Source organism: Vombatus ursinus, unplaced genomic scaffold (assembly GCF_900497805.2).
Source record: "Vombatus ursinus unplaced genomic scaffold, bare-nosed wombat genome assembly UNPS02014805.1, whole genome shotgun sequence".
Taxonomy (NCBI): Eukaryota; Metazoa; Chordata; class Mammalia; order Diprotodontia; family Vombatidae; genus Vombatus; species Vombatus ursinus.
The window spans coordinates 13,066,899-13,087,118 of NW_020954583.1; positions in this window are offsets into that span (position 1 = coordinate 13,066,899).

A 20,220-nucleotide genomic window follows, 5' to 3' on the forward strand; every position below is an offset into this window, starting at 1 on the left:
TGAATGGGGTAAACTCTGCCATAAAACAGAAGTGGATTGCAGAGTGGATCAAAAACGAGAATTCTACAATATGTTGCTTAGAAGAAATACACTTGAAACAGAGTCACACCAGAGTAAAGGTAAGGGGCTGGAGCAGAATTTTTCAGCTTCAGGTGAAGTTAAAAATAAGAAAAAAACAGGGGTGCCAATCCTAATCTTAGACAAAGTAAAAGCAAAAATAGACCTAATTAAAAAAGATAAGGAAGAAAACTACATCTTGCTTAAAAATACAATAGACAATGAAGCAATCAAATTAGAAGAACAAGGAACAGTCTAACTCCCAGATCTATGTGAGGGGAAGAATTCATGACCAAACAAGCAGTAGAGAGCATTATGAAATGTAGAATAGATAATTTTGATCATATTAAATCAAGAAGCTTTTGTGCATTCAAGTTTAGAAGGAAGGCAGAAAGCTGGGAAATACTCTTTATAGGGAGTGTTTCTGGTAAAGGCCTCATTTCTCAAATATATAGAGAACTGAGTCAAATTTATGAAAGTACAAGCCATTCCCTGAATGATAAATGGTCAAATGATATGAACAAGCAGTTTCCAGATGAAGAAATCAAAGCTATCTATAGGCATATGAAGAATTGCTGTAAGTCATTTTTGATTAGAGAAATGCATATTGAAGCAATTTTGAAATACCAACTCATACCTATCAGATTGGCTAATATGATAAAAAAGGGATTAATGATAAATGTTGGAAAGAGTATGGTAAAGTTGAGACACATACACTCTTGGTGGAGTTGAGAACTGATCTAAAAATTCTGGAGAGTAATTTGGAACTATGCCATTGATCCATACCCATTGATCCAGCAATACCACTTCTAGGTCTGTATTCCAAAAAGATCATAAAAAAAGGAAAAGAACCTATATGTGCATTCTTTTTATAGCAGCCCTTTTCATGGTGACAAAATATTGGAAATTGAGGGGATACCCATCATTTGGGGAGTGGCTGAACGAGGTGTGTTATATTAATGTAATGGAATACTGTTGTGTAATAAGAAATGATGAACACGTACATGTCAGAAAAACCTGGAAAGACTTGCACATGTTGATACAAAGGGAAATGAGGAGAACCAGGAAAATACCACACACAGTATCAGCAACATTGTGTGATGATCAACTATGAATGACTCAACTTTTCTCAGCAACACGATGATCCAAGACAAGCACAAAGGACTCAAGAAGGAAAATGCTATCCATATTCAGATATAGAACTGATGGACTCTGAATGCAGATGGAAGCATTTTTTTCACTTACTTTATTCTTTCTCACATTTTTTCTTTTGATATTTTTCTTCTTTCAAAACTGTGATGAATATGATTAATTTACATGATAGCATATGTATAAAGTATATTAATTTGCTTACCATTTTCATAAGAATGGAGGGAAGGAGGGAGAAAAAATTATAACTCAAAATCTTATAAAAACTAATGTTATTTTCTTGACATGTAATTATAGGGAAATATAAAATACTATCTAAAGTAAAAAAATAAGAAAATAATTCCTCAAAAATTAGAATTGGGCAAATGGGAGCAAATTACTCAATGAGATGTCAAGATACAATAAAACAAAATCAAAAGAAGAAAAAAGAAGAAAATTTGAAATTTCTCATTGGAAACACAACTGACCTGGAAAATAGATCTAGGAGAGCGAATTTTAAAATTACAAGAGTATCTAAAAGCTATGATAAAAAATAAAGCCTGGGCAACATCTTTCATGAAATTATCATGGAAAACTTCCCTGATATCCTAGAATCTGAGAATAAAATAGAAATTGAAAGAATTCACCAATTACCTGTGGAAAAGGAGCCCAAAACAAAAACTCCCAGGAACATCATAGCCAAATCTCAGAGCTCATGAGTGAAGGAGAAAGTGCTGCAAGCAGCCAAAAAGAAACAATTAAATTACTATGGAACCACATTCAGAATAATAATATCCCAATACTATATAAACAATCTGGAAAAATTGTTGAACAATAAGTCCTACCAAATTCTTCTTATGATACAAATATGGTGCTGATACCTAAACCAGGAAAGGACAGCACAGAGAAAGAAATTTATAGTTATTCTAGTTCTTCTGTAAGGTAAAGGAGTCAAGATGACAATCAAGAATTACCTAACCATCAAAATTAAATATAATCCTTCAGGGGAAAAATAGATATTAAACAAAATAAAGGATTTTCAAGCATTCCTAAATAAAAGATCAGAGCCTAATTTAAAAAAAATATCTTCAAATGCAAGACTCAAAGGAAATATAAAAATAATTTAAAAAGAAACAATGTGGAGAACAAATAAGATATTCAATGAGGTTAAGCTATTTAGATTCTGAAAGGTAAAGTAATATTTGTAATTCTTAAGATCTTAATTACTATAAGGACAATTATAAGGAGTTTATGTACACAGAGGTTGAGGATATAAGGTGACTTTGATTGGATGATACCCCACCAAAAAAAGGGTGGAGTGAAAAATAATGTTGTATTGGGAGGAGGGGAAAGATAGAATGGGACAATTTATCTCACATAAATAAGCTATTATAATAGAGAGGGGCATGGTGGGATGGCAGGCAAAATTTGAACCTTACTCTCATCAGAATTAACTCAAAGTGGGAATGACATGCACACTAAGTTGGATACAGAAATCTATTTACCCTATAAGGAAGTAAAAAGAGATGGGCATAAGAGAAGTGGAGGGGCTTATAGAAGAGAGGGTGGATTGGGAGAAGCAATGATCAGAATATTTGTGAAGAGGATATTTGTGAAGAGGAACAAGATGAAGGTAAAAGAAAAAGAGAAAAATAAACAAGGGGAAATAGGATGAAGGGAAATACAAAGTTAGTTCTCATAACTATAAGTGTGAATGGGATTAACTACTCTCCAATAAAATGAAAGTGGATAGAAGAATGAATGGAAAAGCAGAATCCTGCAATATATTGTTTAGAAGAAACACATTTGAAGTACAGAGACACACACTGAGTAAAGGTAAGTGGTTGGAACAGAGTATACTATACTTCAGCTAAAACCAAAAACAAAAAAGAGTAGGGTTAGCAATCATTAACTTAGACAAAGCAAAAACAAAAATAGAGCTCATTAAAAGAGATAAGGCAGAAAACTAAATCTTACTGAAAGGTACCATAAATAATGAAGTAACATCAATACCAAACATGCACCAAAATGGGATAGAATCTGAATTTTTGAAGAAGTTGAATGAGTTATAGGAGGAAATAGACAGTGCAACTATAGTATTGGAGGACTTTAACTTTATTCTCTCAGAACTAGATAAATATAACCACAACATAAACAAGAAAGAAGTTAAGGAGGGGAAGTAATTCTGGAAAAGTTAGATATAATAGCTCTCTGGAGAAAATTGAACGAGAATAGAAAGGAATATAGGTTTTCTCAGCAGTACATGGTATTGACACAAAAAGTGAACCTATATTAGGGCATAAAACCTCACAACCAAATGCAGAAAAGCAAAAATATTAAATGCATCTTTCTCAGATCATAATCCAATAAAAATCACATTCAATAATGGAGAGCAGAAGGATAAATTAAAATTAATTGGAAACTAAATAATCTAATCCTAAAAAATAAGTGAGTCACAGAACAAATCATAGAAACAATCAATAATTACATCAAAGAGAATGACAAAAAGGAGACAACATACCAAAATTTATGGGATGCAACCAAAGCAGTATTATGGGAAAAATATGTATATCTCTAATAACTTACATCAATAAAATAGAGAAAGAACAGATCAATGAATTGGGAATGCAAGTAAAAGAAAAAACTAGAAAATGAACAAATTAAAAATACCCAATTAAACACCAAATAGGAAATCCTAAAAAAAATCAAAGGAATGATTAATAAAATTGGAAGTAATAAAACTATTGAACTGATAAATAAAACTAGAAACTGGTTTTATGAAAAATAGATAAAACATTGGTTAATTAGATTTAAGAAAGGAAAGAAGAAAATAAAATTACCAATAGCAAAAATGAAATTTTTGAGAGAATGGAAATTCATCACCAATGAATAGCAAATTAAAATACATATTAGGAGTTATTTTGCCCAAGTTTATGCCAATAAACTTGACAATCTAAATGAAATTTATAGATATCTACAAAAATATATATTGCCCAGATTAACAGAAGACAACATAGAATACTTAAATAACTCAATCTTAGAAAAAGAAATTGAACAGAGTATCAATGAATTCCCTAAAAAATATCCCCTGAGACAGATGGATTCACAAGAGAATTCTACAAAACACTTAAAAAATAATTAATCCCAATAAACAATCTGGAAATATTATTAAAAAAAAATAAGTCCTACCAAATTCCTTTTCTGACACAAATATGGTGCTGATACCTAAACCAGGAAGGGACAACACAGAGAAAGAAAATTATATACCAATTTCCCTAATGAATATTGATGCAAAAATTTTAAATAAAAACTATCATTCTATCATTACAGCATTATATCACCAGGATATGTTGACTATGACCTGGTAGATTTTACACCAGGAATGCAGGGCTCATTCAACAAACCTATGAGCATAATTCACCATATCAAGATCAAAACCAACAAAATCACATGATCAAATAAATAAATGCAGAAAAAGCCTTTGACAAAATACAACACCTATTCCTATTAAAAACACTGCAGAACATAAGAATAAATGGAACTTAACTTAAAATGATAAGTAATATCTATATAAAACAATCAGTAAGCATCATTTGGAATGCAATTAAGCTAGAAGCCCTCCCAATGAAATCACAGGTGAAGCAAAGATGCCCATTATCACCATTATTACTCAATATTGTGCTAAAAATAATAGCTAGAGCAACAAGAAAAGAAAAAGAAATGAAGGAATTAGAATAGGCTATAGGAAACAAAACTATTAGTCTTTGCAGGTGATAAAATTGTATACTTAGAGAATTCTAGAGAATCAACTAAAAAACTAGTAGTAATAATTAACAACTTTAGGAAAGTTATAGGATACAAAATAAACCTACATAAATCACAAGCATTTCTGTATATTACCAACAAAGTCCAGCAGCAAGAGATAGAAAAAAAAATACCATTTAAGATAACAGTAGACAATATAAAATATTTGTGAGTCCCACTGCCAAGACAAACCCAGGAGCTATATGAACACAATTATAAAACACTTTTTGCAAAAAAATAAAGTGAGATGTAAACAATTAGAGAAATATTAATTGCTCTTTGGTAAGCCAAGCCAATATAATAAAAATGACAATTCTACCTAAATGAATCTATTTATCCAGTTCCATACCAATCAAGCTAGCAAAAATATTTTATAGAGCCAGAAAATATAACAAATTTTATCTGAGAGAAGAAAAATCAAGAATAACATGGGAATCAATGAAAGAAAAATGTAAAGGAAGGTGGTCTAGCCATACTAGATCTCAAACTGTATTATAAAGCAGTAATTATCAAAATAATCTAGTATTGGTTAAGAAATACAGTGGTAGATCAGTGGACTAGATTAGTAAATGACCATAGTCATCTAGCAGATGATAAACCCACACTTCAAAACTTTTGGGACAAAAATTCATTATTTCACAAAAACTGCTGAGAAAACTAGAAAATTGTATGGCAGAAACTAGATATAAATCAACATTTCATACCATATATCAAGAAAAGGTCAAAATGTGTACTTGACTTAGACATAAAGGGTAATACTATAAGCAAATTAGGAGAGCATGGAATAATATACCTGTCAGATCTTTGAATAAGGAAAGAAATTAGATCCAAACAAGAGATAGAGAGCATTAAAAATGTAAAATAATGTTGATTACATAAAAATTTAAAAGTTTTTGCACAAAACCAATGCAACCAAAATTAGAAGGAAAGTAGCAGCAAACTGGGGGAAAGTTTTGTACAAGTATCTCTTATAAAGGCCTCATTTCTCAAATGTTTAAAGAAATGAATCAAATTTGTAAAAATTAAATGATCAAAGACAGTTTTCAGACAAAGAAATCAAAGTTATCTATAGTCATATGAAACAATGCTCTAAATTACTATTGATTAGAGGAATGCAAATTAAAACAACTCTGAATTACTACCTCACACCCATCATTTTAGCTAATATGACAAAATAGGAAAATCATAAATGTTGGAGGGGATGTGGAAAAACCAGAATGCTTAATGCATTGTTGATGAATTGTGAACTGATCCAACTTGTCTGGAGAACAATTTGAAACTATGCCCAAAGGCAACCAAATTGTGCCCACCCTTTGACCCAGCAATACCACTACTAGGTCTGTATCACAAAAATTTCCAAAAAGGGGAGGGTGAGGGAGGACCTACATGTACAAAAACATTTATAGCAGCTCTTTTTGTGGTGGCTAAGAATTGGAAATTGAGGGAATGTCCATCCATTTGGGAATGGCTGAAGAAGTTGTAGCATATGATTGTGACGGATCATTATTGTGCTATGGGAAATGACAAGCAGAATGATTTCAGAAAAACCTGGAAAGATGTATGCAAACCAATGTAAAATGAAGTGAGCAGAACCAGGAGAATTTTGTTCACAGTAACAGCAATATTGTACAGTGAAAAACTGTGAATGACTTAGCTATTCTCAACAATACAAAGGTCCAAGACAATCCCAAAGGACTCATCATGAAACATGTTATCCATATCCAGAGAAAAAAACTGAATACAGACTGAAGAATATGATTTTTCTTTCTTTTATTTTCTTTCAATCTTTTTTGTTCAAGTATTCTTATATAAAATGATTAATATGGAAATATTTTACATGATTGCAGGGTACAACCTATATTGGATTACTTACTGACTTAGGAGTGTGAGAAGAGAGAGAGGAACAGAGAGATAGAATTTGGAATTGAAAATTTTATTAAAATGTTCTTTAAATTATTTTATCATGTAATTGGCAAAAAATAAAATATTATTAAAATGATCCAAAATCCCTTGAGAATTATGATTCTCAAAATCATGATTATAAGTCAGAATTATGCCTGCCTTCTAATTTCTACTCACTGATTCTACTTTTTCCCCTGGGAAGCACACATAATAAGTTGAATTAGATTTATTTAACAGTGCTTCTAATATTTGAAGAAAGTCTTTAGGTACTTCCTAAGTTTCTCTTTCCCTGGTTTGACATCTCCATTTTCTTTACCCACTTCTTATATTGTTTCCAGATCTTTTGTTTTTCTGGTTGTCCTCCTCTGGCTGAGGCTTACTGTGTAAAGCACAGATTTGCAGAAATGATAAAAAAAAAGGATCAATAAAGGTTCTGATATGGAAAGGAATGAGGCTGTTAGCTTGGAGAGTAAATAGACAAAAGGTGAGAAATACGGCAGAGAATTTTAAGGTACATAATAAATAACAAGGTACATAATAAAATCTTTTGGGTTTTTTTTATCATTTTATGGATGCTGTTGTTCAGTTCTTTTTTAGTTGTGTTCAACTCTCCACAACCCCATTTGGCATTTTCTTAACAAAGATACTGGAGTAGTTTGCCATTTCTTTCTCCAGTTCATTTTACAGGTGAGGAAACTGAGGTAACCAGAGTCAAATGACTTGCCTAGGTTCACATAGACAGGCCTGGCACTCTATCCAATGTGCCACCTATCTACTTTTATGTATAGTAGTTAAAGATTCACAAAACATTTTACTCTTTTATTTCATATGTCCTTTATAGCAGCTTATCAAGTCTATACTATTACCTCCATTTTTCAGAAGATGAAACTGAAGTACATATAGTTTGAGTGATTTAGCCCATGGTTACACTGATAGTGAATGTCAGAGATTACCTCAAATCTAGGTCTTTATGACTTCTTCTTAACTTTCTATTATAATGAGTTGCTCCAAAAAGAAAATGAGCTGAAAGGAAAGGGAACTAATCTTAATAATAATCACAAATCATTTTTTTCCAAAAAGTGAATTTTCTTTTTTTATGACTACCTTAATGTCTACTAGTGAAAAATACAGTCCCAGTCCCCTCTTACTGAAATGTAACTGTTAAAAAAAGGGAGGGGGGGTTGTTTTTTGTTTTTTTTTAATTTCCTTTATGCCTCATTCCTATTTCTCTGTGGTTCATTTCTTCCTCCTCACTAGATAATTTTGAAAACACTTTCATTTTATTGGTACTATAGACAATAAGGTATGTTTCCATTATTACATACTAGCTCTTTGTCTCAAAAGATATAAAAAATGAGTCTTGAAGGCTGGGCCTTCAACTGGAGCATGTATATCACTACCACTCACGCAGTTCCCACTCTGTACTGCCCACTATAAGCATGGAAACCACATACTAAGACTCTTGACCTTACTCCCTTCTAATGAAGCAAACAAAGATGTATTGAGGCATGGTCCTCATGATAGCTATTTCCCTAGTTGATAATAGGCCATATGCCCAAATCATGATAGAGTGACTAAATGAGTGATTACACATTTTCAGAGTATCCTAGAAAATAGGGCCTATGTGACTCTAACTTTCGAATGCCTATATATGGAGCAAGACAAGTCCTTGCAGTGACTTTAACTTAAACATAATCTTGTGGGGGACACAAGTGATTGCCACAATTACAATGGAATTATTATCACCTATCAAACAATTGTTGTGTCAACTTCCACTAAAGAATATACCTGCTAAGTCACATTTCAGGGATGAACTAACATGCCCACTCACCATGGTCCATCATCATTTCCTGTTGTTTCCCGCTAATTGGGTGGTGAATAGTACCTTATGAGCCCCTTTCATTATACTCCCTCAATAAGGTTGTGCAACTCAAGAAATATAGAATTTCAGTTTGTGAGAGATTGATCACTTCCCTAATATATTATCTATTCTATGCTGGAGTCATTTTCCAGCTTTTTCTATGTCTTCAGTCTCTCAGTTATGGTTAGCTCAGCTCCAGCTCAGTATGGTTAGTGAAGAAAGCCAGAGGTACTTTGACTAACTAAAGACAATCAAGGGCTAAACCAAATTGTGGACAAGGTTGTATCTGCCATATCAGATATAATGAATGTTACTGAAACTCGCATAGTCCCCTGTTCTCAATGGTATTCTGTGGTACAGCTTAGTAAAGCATTATTTTCCATTCTCCAAAGGAAGGAGGACCTGATCTAATTTGCTTTTACTTGGCAGGGTATGCAGTACACCTTTACTCTCTGTTCCAAGGATATCTTAATAGGTTGGCCATCTGCCACCAATGGGTAGGATGGACAGTAATCAATTTCCAAATTGACTCCAATATGTTGATGATATAGTCTTGAACTATATTGATGATATTATGATAGTGAGAACTACTGAGACAAAAGTGGGTACCACCTTGAATTCCCTGAGGGCCCAATTGGAACTAGATAGGGAGGCAGTTAACCCAGATAAGATATAAGAACTGTCCTAACAGGTCAACTTCCAAGGGGTGCAATGGGAAAGAGCACAAAGGAATATCTTTTAAAATGATTTAAAATAAAGTCCTGGCCTGAGGCTTCCAAGAATCAAGAAAGAGGCTTAGTTGATTGGGCTATTTAACTATTGTTGGAAACACATTCCACATTTAGGGATAATTATGAGACCTCTCTGTATTGTGACTTGATGTGCAGCATATTTTGAGTAGGACCCACTGCAAAAAGCTACATTGGAAGCTGCTCAGTAGGTCATACAACAAGCCTTTCAACTTGGATCCCTGTTATCCACCAATGCTGTACGGATTTCTAGCTATCAGTTTTCCTAGGAGCAGAAGACTGAGTGATCCTATGGCAGGAGGGTATAGCTAGGGTGCAGAGACTTATAAGATTCTGAACTCTAACATTTATAAGGGACAATGGTCAATTACTCCTACTTTGGAAAGCAATTATTAGCCTATTGCTTGGCCCTCATTAAGACAAAGAAACTGCTTGGGAATACTCCTGCCCAATTGAGACCTGAGATCCCCATATTCCAATGGGTTCTGATTGAAATTAAGTCCTACAGGAAGGAATGAGCACAGGAGGCATCAAGTGTATGATGGGAATTCAAAGCAGAGCAAAGACTACACCCAGAGGGACAAGTAAGCTACATGAGCTGGTGGTGGACTAATTGACCAGAAAAGATGTACCTGAAGTGAACCCCTCACCCATGACCCCAATGATTTGGATTTCTCAGCTGTCCAACCTCCCAGAGGATCTAGAGGTCAAGGTTTACTAATGCAATCTCTTCCATTAAAGATGGCCAAGTCCAGTGGGGCAAAATTCAAAGTATCTCAAGATAAGTTTCATACTATTCATAAAAATGGTCAGTCCAATGGGCAGAAAGCTATAAGCAGTCTTACTTATCTATATATTGAGTATTCAAAAGGTAATATTTATTTAGACTGACTCTTTGACCATGTTCAAGGGTCTAGCCATCTGGTCCAGTCAATAACTTCAAACTAATTGGAAAATCAAGTCCAAGCCAGTATGTTGAGCATCTCTGTGGACCTACATAGAAGTCAAACTAAAAAATTAACAGGTACACATCACTCATATATCTACCCACCACATGGCTTCCTTCCCTGAGGAATCCAAATTGAATGATATGTATGATCAAGTAGTACCTCACTAGCACAACAAATATATGCCCAAAATGGCCATGAAAATGAACACACTGTGTAGGACTGAGCCCACCAGAGAGGCTTCCATTTCAACCAAGAAGAAGCTAAGGGAACAAGGGCTAGTTGCACTTTTGGCCAGCTCTATTCCCAGGGAGAAAGGGCTATCATAGGGAAGGACATGGCCTGCTGAATCTTGACAAAAGTATTTTGTGGACCCTCTTCAGAGACACTGAGTTTTATGAAGACAGAATTAGATTCCTATATAGGATATGGGGTAGCCATGTCAGTTGTTCACCCTCATGGAAAGGCTACCATCTCAGCCCTTGAAAAGAACACTTGATTTAACCTTGGCTATTCTGATCACAATCTACTGTTAATACATTACACAGTACACAATACAATACAATTCACCTTATGCATGCTCCAGATGACAAGGTGCTGGAACCAAGGGATGGATTGTTGACCAATTAAAACTAATTTTACTGCTATAGCCCTAGTCCTCCATTTCACACTGTTCCTAGGGTGGTACTGTTAGGTTTTTTGTTTTTGTTTTTTGCATATCTCACTGTTCACTTTTGATTACGTAAATTAGAAAATACTCTCACTTTACTGGTCCTGTAGCTGACAGGGGAGTTCCCTTTGGTATTTCACTAGCTTTTTGTCTCAAATATCATATAATGTTGAGCACTGAAGGACTCTAGGCCTCTCACTGAAGCATGTATACCACCACAATTCCCCAATCCCCACCACTGAGCTAATCACTACAAGCTTGGAAGCCACACACTGAGCAAGTTCCTGCAAGCAACTGTTCTCCTCTCCTTGTGAGTAGTGATAAAGTTTGTTAAAGCCACCTCTGTGCTGCATGACACTTTCATCTGGACTTTCCTGTATTATACTTCATTTTCAAATATCTCCCCCTTGTCTCCTTCTCCTATGATTTAAAAAAGAGGGGGAAACCCCAACAGTTAACAGAATTCACCAATATATCAACCATGTGCAATTTTCCATACCCATAGCTCCCCACCTCTGTGTAGAAGGAATGTGGTTGATTTCTGTCTTATTCAGAAACAATCATCTGATTAAAATTGCATCACATCAGTTTCCATCACTGTACTTTTTTTTTGCACTGTCAAAAGTCTTTGTACATATTCTTTTCAGTTTATTCAATTCTGCATCAGTTTATGTCTTCCTAAAATTCTCTGAATTCTTCAAATCCTTCTCTTCTTACAGAGCTTCTCAAAAGATGGGCCGAGTGTGTTGACACATTGTACCCATTTTCTCTGCACTTCTTTTTGATATATCACTACTTTCTTGTATCTCAATTTGTTTAACCACTCTTCAATCAATGGGCATCTAATTTGTTTTCAATTCTTTTATAGCTAACATTTAGAGAATTTTCTAAAGAATTTTCCTCACAGCTGTTCTGTGGGTTTGGTCATACAAATATTAAATACCAGTTTTACAGGTGAAGAGACTAAAGCTCAGAGATATTAATCAAGTATTTATTAAATGTCTACTATGTGCCAAGCACTATAATACAAACCAGAAATACAAATAAAATGAATGAAATTACCTTGTTGAAAGGAGCATACATCCTAAGAGAGGAGACAGCAGACACACATATAGGAACATAGCAAGACAGTTAATGTCAAAGAATTAACCAAACATAGTAAGAAGAGGATTGACTTTGGAGTCAGGAGAGCTAGGTTTGAATCCTGCCTTTGACATTACTAATTGTTACGGCATTGGACAATTTCTCTAGCCTCTATTTCCTTATTTGTAAAATGAAGGGATCAGCCTAGATGATGTGTAGTCATTTCCAATTCTATATCTATAATGTGATGAATTTCCATCTTAACCAAAGCATACCTTTATTACTTATGAATTGTGGTGAAGTTTCTCCTAAAACTGTGAAGAATTAAACATTTTATACTCTGTGAATGAAAAATAAAATAAAGGTTTTAAACATAATTAACAGAAGTATACTTAGTGGAGGTATTTGAGAGGAATCATTGGAACACAAGAGTTACATGGTAATGTGAATGGATTACTGGGATGTTCTAAAAAGAGATAAAATATTAATATATAATTGAATCAACAAGTAATACAAATGTTTTTTTTTTACCAGTTTTCAGTGTTTAGTCTACCCATAGACATTGATAGCAATGTCAAGCTTTTTAGAAACACAATAACAAAATAGCAGACCTGGTTTCTATTAGACATAGAAGAGTAATTAAACATTGCCCAGAGTAATCCAGTGTCAGACACTAGACTGCATACCCAGGATTTCAGACTGCAAATCCTATTTTCTTTCCACTACTCCAGGCTACTTTTATTTAAAGAAATACAGTTTTGTTATATGTGTGTGCATTTTTAATTTCCTTTTTGTTTTCAGTTCCAAATTCTTACCTTCCCACCAGCTCCTCCCCAACAATAAGGAAGGCAAGAAATACAATATCCAGGGGGCAGCTAGGTGGTGCAGTGGATAGAGAACCGGTCCTGAAGTCAAGAGAATCTGAGTTCAAATCAGGCCTCAGACCAAACACTTGACACTTACTAGCTGTGTGACCCTGGGCAAGTCACTTAAACCCAATTGCCTACAAAACAAAAAAAGAAATAAAATATCCATTATACACATGAAGTCACACAAATCATATTTTCTCATTTGCCCTGTTAGAGAAAAAAAAGGAAGGAAGAAAAAAGAAAGAACGAGAAAAATATGCTTCATTCTGCAATCTGAGTCCTTCAGTTCTCTACCTGGAAGTGGATAGCATTTTACATTATGAGACCTCTGGTGGGAGATCGTTCTATTAATCAGTTACTAAATCTTTCATAGGTGATTATCTTTACAGTATTGCTATTATTGTGTAGATTGTTCTACTGGTTCTGCTCACTTCACTTTACTTCAGTTTTATGCAAGTCTTCCCAGTTTTCTTTATTTTTCTGAAACCATCCCCTTAATCTTTCTATCACAATAGTAGTCTATCACATTAAGAAAGACTTTCTATTTGTATATAAAGCATACATTAATTTTCAGAGTACTAATATATTAGAACGGACTGCTAAGACTGAATGCATCCTTAGAGATTTTCAAAGAGATAAAAGAAAATCCCATGTGCTAGACAGTTTGAATATTCTCTTGGCTAATGTTAAGAGATGAATCATAAAATCTAAAGATTTTTTAAAAATTTATTTGCACAATTTACCAGTTCCATTTTTAGTGCTGACAATTCATAATTTTAATCAAATAGTTAGTGATTGATTAGATACCTAATTTTAAAGTATGTTTACCTCAATATTTCAAGGACTTGTGATTTTATTCCTGTGTATACAACCTCAACTAATACAGAATAAACAGTCTTCATGAGTTGTCATGGCTGAAAATATTTGTCATTGACTGGCCAATCTTCTGGTCTGATCCTTTAGAATACAGCTAGTCTGGACTTCAGATGTCACATATAGGACTATACTTGAAGATGTTTTAGCTTGGGAGGAACTTGCAGAAACTAAGGAGAGAAATCATAAACTTCAAGAAACTGTGTAAAATGAGTCATGGTGAGAGTTTAGTGGAAAAATGTAAACTATGTCTGCAATTTATTTATTTCCTTAAAATTCCATATGAGAAATTTTTAAAGCAAAATATGAATTCCGTGTCCTCTTTTTGGAATTATGTTTGAAGTTTTATAACGTCAACTCCTGATGTAACTACGTAATTATGTGCACATACACTAATTATGTAAGATAATTGGAACAGGTAATTACTATGTCAGCATATTTAATTACAGAGTACAAAAAGTGCAATGCATACAAATGTACATCATACTCACAGTAACATTTGCTTCACAACAAGTACATTTTCTCAACATTTTATCAAACAGCTCCAGCAAAATAAATGCAAAAAGGTCTACAAATCTACCTCAGAACCACAATTAGTAACATTAAATAACTAACAGAATAATTTTTTTAAATTTAATTTTAATACAAAATTCCCAAAATGAAAAGGAAAAACAACGTATCAAGGAAATCATTAGAGGGTTTAAATTTATTTATCATAATATATTTTCTTGTTTAAGGTAATATCTAATAATCTCCAATATTCATAAACGACTTTCTTTTACTCAGTACAGTCAGCATAAAACACATAATCAAGCATTCTAAACCCTAATTAGATTTAAAAATTAATCCACTTCTTTTCTAAAGTTATCTCATTCTTTTCTAAACTTGCTAACCATTAATTCTGTCTGCTAATCTTCTACTATACCATTCAATCATTTTGCTTCCAAAATAATGGTCTACACCTACTGGCTTAACTTTCTATCCACTCAATCCCTTCTTAATCTCCTATGCCCCCATTACATGATTTTTGCTCCCATCATTCTACTTAAAATTCTCTTTCAAATGCTTCGATGAATTTCTTATTTCTAAGTCAAAAGTTTTTTTTTTTTTTCTCAATTCTTATGCTCATCTTCCTTCCTATAGCATTTTCAAGTATTGGCCACTCCTTTAAAATTTTCTTCTCTGGCATTCATGATAATAAACCTCTCTGATTCTTCTCCCCAAACACTCCCTCGGCCTATTCTCTATTTATTTAAATCTTATATTGTCCAGTTCAAACTCAACATTGAACTATCTCTGCTGAATTCCTATGGAATATATGCTAACTATGAAAGTTAGCATGTAATTGCTATTGAATTATTTCATGTGTGGTAATTTTATTTCTGCAAATAGATTGTGAGGATTTTTAGGGTAAGGACCATGGCTTACATTTCTATTATATCCTCCAGGCATATAAGCAGTAAGTATGTTTGATTTATTGATATCAATTTAAAGCAAATTTTATAATTATATGATATAAGCTTTATTAAAAATCTAGTAAAATGAATTGGCATAGCCTTATATATTTCGTAACAAGAAAATGTTAGATTGCTTCCTGAAAAATCAGATTATTTCTTTTAGTTATAAATAGCTAAAGCTGATGTTAATCCTTATGTAACCTGTATAAAAAAAAGAATTCCAAGCATGCTGTGTAGTTTTGTCATAAAATACTCCCTTTCAATACACCCAAATCTGAATTCTCTGGACACAGAATAGTCCCTAAGTTCATAGTTATCAAGGAAATATTGAGAACTGAGTGATATTATGATAAAAAAGAAAACAATTAATATAAAATTTATTTAATACATAAAATTGAATGAAGGTTAAAAATTTGTAATCATAATTTATGAGTCTGTCATCAAAAAGGTAATCCATCTGATAAACCACGTTAAAATGTTTTGCCAGGATTCTATATAGACAAAAAAATTATTGTGCCCAGAGCTTGGCTTTAAAATTGAATAATCCTGGGTTAGCTAGGTGGCACAGTACATAGAGCTCTGGTCTTGGAGTCAGGAGGATCTGAGTTCAAATCTGACCTCAGACACTTGAAACTTACTAGCTCTGTGACCCTGGGGAAGTCCCTTAACCCTGATTGCTTCACCAAAAAAATATGAATAATCCTCTTCTGACTTTTTGATTGATGAGGTGAGTTCTAATCACCCACTGCCTGTGTCACATAATGTTGAAATGGTATATGATAGAAAGATATACCACACAGGCTAATAGTTCTATTTCCCCCTCCACTTTTGTCTTATCTCTCTGAATAATTCTTATTTTTTTAAAAGATGAGTAAATCTTTCATCAATTTATGCCTACTCTTGCCAAAGGAATCAAGTTTAATTGATTTTATCATAACATCAGATGTGAGTGATTTTATGCCTGGTGTGCCTATTAGGTAAACTTTGAAAATAATCCTGATGTCTTTACGATCTTGACACAAGATTTTTATCAATTTGGGGGAAAAAAGATTTAACTATCAGTATGACTAAAGAAATAGAGTTGAATCAATTTCATCTTTATTCTTCCCATCCTTTTTACATACCAGGCATGTATTATAGAATCCACTGTGCTTTGTGTTAGACAATAACAATTTTAATCAAAGAGCTACAGTTTTTTGGACCCTAGAGATGTCTTTAAGATTTACTATAGTCTTTCTACATAGCATGTAGCAAAATATGGTACTTTTTATTACTTTTAATAAATGCTTGAGACACTTCAATAAGATCATTTCTAAAGCTAAATAAAATTCTCTTCTGCATTGTGCAAATATTTCTGTGGATAGTATTTACCTACCATGGGCATAGTCTGAATAAGAATCATCCAATTCTAAATATTTTGATTCACAAAGAAAGTTGAACATTTTAAAAATAAATTTAGAATAATTTTGGGCTTGGATTGAACATGAATCTAGGACCAAATTCAAGTTTGTGAAAATATATATATTTATATTAATACAAATAGCATATAAGCACCTTAAGGGACAGAACCATTTCACTTTTTAATCTTTGTGTCTTCAGCACCTAGCAAAGAGTAAGAATTTAATAAATTCTTCTTTGATTGAATTCAAGAAGTATGTATTAAATAAAACCTAACCTAGTCTTTCTTTGACTATTCCAGCCTAAATCTCTTTAATGGAGATCAGTTCCTATTTGAATGCAAAGAATAGCATAATTTTTGAAGTGCTAAAACCCTGGAATGAGCTATCAAGAGAGGTTGTATCCCAGGAGATTTGTAAGGAGAGAAAAGAAAAATATTCAGTAGCCTAATGGCAAGAACAAAGAAACATAATCCAAATTGGAAAAAAAAAATCCTTTTTTTTTAATTAATAGCACACTCTTGCAGTTCCTTTGTAGTTAGAACTAAATTTATGTTTACCAAATGGTTGGTAAAAGATAAAAGAGATAACTTTTAAGTATTTTTACTAATTGCAATGCAATATATCTTAATATGAAGGCCTTATTAAAGATTTTTTAAAGTTTTTTTCCCCAATCATTTTTTCTTATTTTTGTTGAATAGATTTTTGTTTCTGCAAATTTGTTTCAATTTCATGCAGTAAAAATTATCTATTTATCTTTTGTAACCATGTTATGATAGGCAGAAATAGCAGAGCAACTAGAGATTTGGCCTCAGAGCCAGGGAGACCTAATTTCAAGTGCAGCCTCTGACAAATACTAGCTGTATCACCCTGTGCAGGACCCTAGACCTCTCCTTGACACAAGGGTCTAGACAACTTTCTAAGATTTATAAGTTATGGATAAATTGGATGATTGCAATGGCAGAACAAATTTATTCATTTGGGAGTCTCCTATACTGATGAAATCACAGATCTAGTTGCTATCTTCTATCTCTCTTATGACTGCTTCCTAACCATTTTTAAAGTGTTCCTGGAGGAACTGAAGACCTTATTTCGGGGAACAACCTGAGGACTACCAGTGTAACTTTGGGAAAATAATTTAATGTCTTCTAGTTCTCCTTTTTCTTATATATAAGTTATATACTTCTTATATGTAAGATATAGAATTTGGACATGTTGAAAATAGTTTGATCTTAAGATTTGCAAAGCACTTTACATTAGTTAATCTTTACAACAACAATATGTGGTAGGCACTGTTATAAATGAGGAAACTAAAACTTAATGAGTCAAGTGACTTGCCCATGGTTACACTGCTAAGAAGTATCATATGCAGTAGTATTCAAATGTGGGTTTTCCTGAATCCAAGTCTCAGATATTATATCCTATGCTACAGTGTTTCAAAAGTTCCTTCTACATTTAAATCCTATGTTCTGGTAAACTCACACTTTTCTTTCTATGACAGAGTCAGCACCAGTTAAAAGTGTCCTTGTCTCTAGCAATTATCACTATTCCAAATCACCACTTCCTCTAAATAACTCAAGGAAGAAAGCAACTTGATAAAATGACTCACTAAAGTATGAAGGACTTAATACATTAAAGTCCCCTGTATCAGTTGGAGTGGTTTTTTTTAAATGGATTTCAAGCAGATAATAATATTTAGCCCAAAGGAAATTATATCTAATGGCAAAATTTCAGACATCATGTTTCCTGAACTACGGTGGGGAGAAATTTTTCATCAAGAGAACATTCTTTCACTACACAAAATCACATGGGTTGCTACTTACCACACCTATGCAAAAGGGCATCATTTTTAGGGTTCTGGGACTCTAAAGGATTGAAAACACTACACTACTTGGGTAAGACTCATTCACCTCACATATATAAGAATCTTACTGCTTTGTAGTCATTTATTGCCTGAGAATCCTCAGAAACAATTATAACAACATACTGAATCTAGGCTCTAAGCATCTTCTATATCAATAGAAATTCTTGGAAGGGTATGAGGGAGTTTAAAATAAAATTCAAAGGAATGAGAGCAATGAAATGCTTATAAAACCTCAAGGAAAGTTTATGCAGAAATGTCCCATACCATTATGTTTTGTATGTATTTCCAATGTGAATTGTTATAGCAATCCATCAGTAGTCATAGCATTCAGACTTTATGCTGTTACCCATTTATTTTCTTCATCCTGCCCGAAAGTTTTCAATACATCCTGAAGGATAATCCTATGTTCTATTGAAGGGAGCATGCGTTTCAAAATAGATTCTTTCTATTGATGGTTTTTTTATTTTACAAGGTAAAATCTTCCACATAAAAGATACAAAGACAGAAAATAACTAAGCAGACTCTCTATGATATAAGAACAAATGGTTGAGTGCTCTTGCATGTAGAATGAATTGAGACTCCTGTTAGCAATAGCTAGTTTTCTCTAGGGGCCAATTTATTTGCTTTGCCTTTATGCCAATGGGGACACAATTCAAGGACCTTTTGAGGAAAATGAGGGGTTCATTTCCCAGGTAGCTACTTATGTTGTATATCAGGATAAGGAATACATTTGCTTTTTGCTATCCAGTTCTAAAGGCTGAGGGAGGCTATGCTGCTTTAATACTGAAACCCATTTGTATATAAACTTCTACCATGATATGACACTTCCTGATATCAATCACTTGGTAATCAAAAGCTTACTATAATGAGCAGACAATTTCTCAATTTAATTCTACCTGTACCAGGGTTCAAACATTTCGCTAACAAAGGTAATTCTTTCACTTAATTTTTTTTAAAATAATAATCACGTTATAGAAAAAAACAAATAATTCTTCCTAAGTGTTCATAAGATACCAACAGTGTTTCTCAAATTGTCCTTCAAGAAACCCTTAAATATCCCTAGTTATTTTTGAATAAATATTTTGTCATTTGACAAATTGTCATTTGTCCCCCTACAAGCTCTGATGTGCTACTGCTCCTCTTTGCCCAGGTACTACCACCCAGGACTGCAACCTGGATCTGAGCATGGGCAAATCTCCAGAGTCCTGCTTCATTACTAGCAAAAAGACCTCTGTAATCTCCTTCTGACCACTCATTTGACCCATTTACTGTCTATAGGCTGAGAGCTCTGGGAGCAGCTGCTGCTGCTGCTCTGTTTTCACCGCTTATTCAGTCCCTCTGAAGGCCTGTTCTTGATTTGTTATGGTTGAGGCTAGCCTGTGCTAGACTGTGTTCTACTCTCACCCCGGTATAACAGACCTTTACTGCTGACTTTCCAAGTTGTCTTGGGCTGGAGATTTGTTTCATTGCATCTTTTTGTGGGTTTTCCTGATTTTTTAGAATCATTTCTAAAGTTATTTGGAGAGGCTTGGAGGAGAGCTCAGGCAAGTCCCTGCCTT